Genomic DNA, 4,666 nt, shown 5'->3' with positions numbered 1-4,666 from the left:
AAGCTATGTCGCGTGCTGCGGTATGCGGAGACACTAAAAGCACCATAGTAGAACACAGATGAAACTTCTAAGTTGATGTAATACCCAGTAAGAATTAGTACAATTCAAGTTTTAGGTATTGATTATTGACTTTTTAGCTGGCTTTGGTGCCTTGGACATGAGCTAGGACCTTAAGATTCTGCATGAAAGGAGGACTAGCAGCCGAGTTGCACGGGAGAATGTGAAAAGTGTTCATATGTAGTAAAAACCTGAGAAATCCGTCCGTTTTCGTCATTTGTTATCGAATCGACTTAGAGCCAGCTCGTCACATTGGCCGCTCTTCTCTCTGAAACGGTTGTACTTATCGTCTGCAAAACTATGTCGCGTGCTGCGGTATGCGGAGAAACTAAAAGCACCGTAGTAGAACACAGATGAAGCTTCTAAGTTGATGTAATAGCCAGTAAGAAGTAGTACAATTCAAGTTTTAGGTATTGATTATTTACTTTTTAGCTGGCTTTGGTGGCTTGGACATGAGCTAGGACCTTAAGATTCTGCATGAAAGGAGGACTAGCAGCCGAGTTGCACGGGAGAATGTGAAAAGTGTTCATATGTAGTAAAAACCTGAGAAATCCGTCCGTTTTCGTCATTTGTTATCGAATCGACTTAAAGCCAGATCGTCACATTGGCCGCTCTTCTCTCTGAAACGGTTGTACTTATCGTCTGCAAAACTATGTCGCGTGCTGCGGTATGCGGAGAAACTAAACGCACCGTAGTAGAACACAGATGAAGCTTCTAAGTTGATGTAATAGCCAGTAAGAAGTAGTCCAATTCAAGTTTTAGGTATCGGTTATTGACTTTTTAGCTGGCTTTGGTGCCTTGACTATGAGCTAGGACCTTAAGATTTTGCATGAAAGGAGGACTAGCAGCCGAGTTGCACGGCAGAATGTGAAAAGTGTTCATATGTAGTAAAAACCTGAGAAATCCGTCCGTTTTGGTCATTTGTTATCGAATCGACTTAAAGCCAGATCTTCAGATTGGCCGCTCTTCTCTCTGAAACGGTTGTACTTATCGTCTGCAAAACCATGTCGTGTGCTGCGGTATGCGGAGAAACTAAAAGCACCGTAGTAGAACACAGATGAAGCTTCTAAGCTGATGTAATAGCCAGTATGAAGTAGTAGAATTCAAGTTTTAGGTATCGATTATTGACTTTTTAGCTGGCTTTGATGCCGTGGACATGAGCTAGGACCTTAAGATTCTGCATGAAAGGAGGACTAGCAGCCGAGTTGCACGGGAGGATGTGAAAAGTGTTCATATGTAGTAAAAACCTGAGAAATCCGTCCGTTCTCCGCATATGTTATCGAATCGACTTAAAGCCAGATCGTCACATTAGCCGCTCTTCTCTCTGAAACGGATGTACTTATCGTCTGCAAAGCTGTGTCGCGCGCTGCAGTATGCGGAGACACTAAAACCACCGTAGTAGAACACAGATGAAGCTTCTAAGTTGATGTAATAGCCAGTAAGAAGTAGTACAATTCAAGTTTTAGGTATTGTATATTGAATTTTTAGCTGGCTTTGGTGCCTTGGACATGAGCTAGGACCTTAATATTCTGCATGAAAGGAGGACTAGCAGCCGAGTTGCATGAGTGAATGTGAAAAGTGTTCAAATGTAGTAAAAACCTGAGAAATACGTCTGTTTTCGTCATTTGTTATCGAATCGACTTAAAGCCAGATCGTCACATTGGCCGCTCTTCTCTCTGAAACGGTTGTACTTATCGTCTGCAAAGCTATGTCGCGTGCTGCGGTATGCGGAGACACTAAAAGCACCATAGTAGAACACAGATGAAGCTTCTAAGTTGATGTAATACCCAGTAAGAATTAGTACAATTCAAGTTTTAGGTATTGATTATTGACTTTTTAGCTGGCTTTGGTGCCTTGGACATGAGCAAGGACCTTAAGATTCTGCATGAAAGGAGGACTAGCAGCCGAGTTGCACGGGAGAATGTGAAAGGTGATCATATGTAGTAAAAACCTGAGACATCCATCCGTTTTCGTCATTTGTTATCGAATCGACTTAAAGCCATATCGTCACATTGGCCGCTCTTCTCTCTGAAACGGTTGTACTTATCGTCTGCAAAACTATGTCGCGTGCTGCGGTATGCGGAGAAACTAAAACCACCGTAGTAGAACACAGATGAAGCTTCTAAGTTGATGTATTAGCCAGTAAGAAGTAGTACAATTCAAGTTTTAGGTATTGATTATTGACTTTTTAGCTGGCTTTGGTGCCTTGGACATGAGCTAGGACCTTAAGATTCTGCATGAAAGGAGGACTAGCAGCCAAGTTGCACGGGAGAATGTGAAAAGTGTTCATATGTAGTAAAAACCTTAGAAATCCGTCCGTTTTCGTCATTTGTTATCGAATCGAGTTAAAGCCAGATCGTCAGATTGGCCGCTCTTCTCTCTGAAACGGTTGTACTTATCGTCTGCAAAACCATGTCGCGTGCTGCGGTATGCGGAGAAACTAAAAGCACCGTTGTAGAACACAGATGAAGCTTCTAAGTTGATGTAATAGCCAGTAAGAAGTAGTAGAATTCGAGTTTTAGGTATCGATTATTGACTTTTTAGCTGGCTTTGGTGCCGTGGACATGAGCTAGGACCTTAAGATTCTGCATGAAAGGAGGACTAGCAGCCGAGTTGCACGGGAGGATGTGAAAAGTGTTCATACGTAGTAAAAACCTGAGAAATCCGTCCATTTTCCTCATTTGTTATCGAATCGACTTAAAGCCAGATCGTCACATTAGCCGCTCTTCTCTCTGAAACAGTTGTACTTATCGTCTGCAAAGCAATGTAGCGAGTTGTGGTATGCGGAGACACTAAAATCACCATAGTAGGAACAGATGAAGCATCTAAGTTGATGTAATAGCCAGTAAGAAGTAGTACAATTCAAGTTTTAGGTATTGAATATTGAATTTTTAGCTGGCTTTGGTGCCTTGGACAAGAGCTAGGACCTTAATATTCTGCATGAAAGGAGGACTAGCAGCCGAGTTGCACGAGAGAATGTGAAAAGTGTTCAAATGTAGTAAAAACGTGAGAAATACGTCTGTTTTCGTCATTTGTTATCGAATCGACTTAAAACCAGATCGTCACATTGGCCGCTCTTCTCTCTGAAACGGTTGTGCTTATCGTCTGCAAAGCTATGTCGCGTGCTGCGGTATGCGGAGACACTAAAAGCACCATAGTAGAACACAGATGAAGCTTCTAAGTTGATGTAATACCCAGTAAGAATTAGTACAATTCAAGTTTTAGGTATTGATTATTGACTTTTTAGCTGGCTTTGGTGCCTTGGACATGAGCTAGGACCTTAAGATTCTGCATGAAAGGAGGACTAGCAGCCGAGTTGCACGGGAGAATGTGAAAGTGTTCATATGTAGTAAAAACCTGAGAAATCCGTCCGTTTTCGTCATTTGTTATCGAATCGACTTAGAGCCAGCTCGTCACATTAGCCGCTCTTCTCTCTGAAACGGTTGTACTTATCGTCTGCAAAACTATGTCGCGTGCTGCGGTATGCGGAGAAACTAAAAGCACCGTAGTAGAACACAGATGAAGCTTCTAAGTTGATGTAATAGCCAGTAAGAAGTAGTACAATTCAAGTTTTAGGTATTGATTATATACTTTTTAGCTGGCTTTGGTGGCTTGGACATGAGCTAGGACCTTAAGATTCTGCATGAAAGGAGGACTAGCAGCCGAGTTGCACGGAGAATGTGAAAAGTGTTCATATGTAGTAAAAACCTGAGAAATCCGTCCGTTTTCGTCATTTGTTATCGAATCGACTTAAAGCCAGATCGTCACATTGGCCGCTCTTCTCTCTGAAACGGTTGTACTTATCGTCTGCAAAACTATGTCGCGTGCTGCGGTATGCGGAAAAACTAAACGCACCGTAGTAGAACACAGATGAAGCTTCTAAGTTGATGTAATAGCCAGTAAGAAGTAGTCCAATTCAAGTTTTAGGTATCGGTTATTGACTTTTTAGCTGGCTTTGGTGCCTTGACTATGAGCTAGGACCTTAAGATTCTGCATGAAAGGAGGACTAGCAGCCGAGTTGCACGGCAGAATGTGAAAAGTGTTCATATGTAGTAAAAACCTGAGAAATCCGTCCGTTTTGGTCATTTGTTATCGAATCGACTTAAAGCCAGATCGTCACATTGGCCGATCTTCTCTCTGAAACGGATGTACTTATCGTCTGCAAAGCTATGTCGCGTGCTGCGGTATGCTGAGACACTATAAGCACCATAGTAGAACACAGATCAAGCTTCTAAGTTGATGTAATAGCCAGTAAGAAGTAGTACAATTCAAGTTTTAGGTATTGAATATTGACCTTTTAGCTGGCTTTGGTGCTTTGGACATGAGCTAGGACCTTAAGATTCTGCATGAAAGGAGGACTAGCAGCCGAGTTGCAGGGGAGAATGTGAAAAGTGTTCATATGTAGTAGAAACCTGAGAAATCCGTCCGTTTTGGTCATTTATTATCGAATCGACTTAAAGCCAGATCGTCACATTGGCCGCTCTTCTCTCTGAAACGCTTGTACTTATCGTCTGCAAAGCTATGTCGCGTGCTGCGGTATGTGGAGATACTAAAAGCACCATAGTAGAACACAGATGAAGCTTCTAAGTTGATGTTATAGCCAGTAAGA

This window comes from Schistocerca gregaria, unplaced genomic scaffold (genome assembly GCF_023897955.1).
Source record: "Schistocerca gregaria isolate iqSchGreg1 unplaced genomic scaffold, iqSchGreg1.2 ptg000205l, whole genome shotgun sequence".
Lineage (NCBI taxonomy): Eukaryota > Metazoa > Arthropoda > Insecta > Orthoptera > Acrididae > Schistocerca > Schistocerca gregaria.
Note: the sequence above shows the minus strand (reverse complement) of the source record.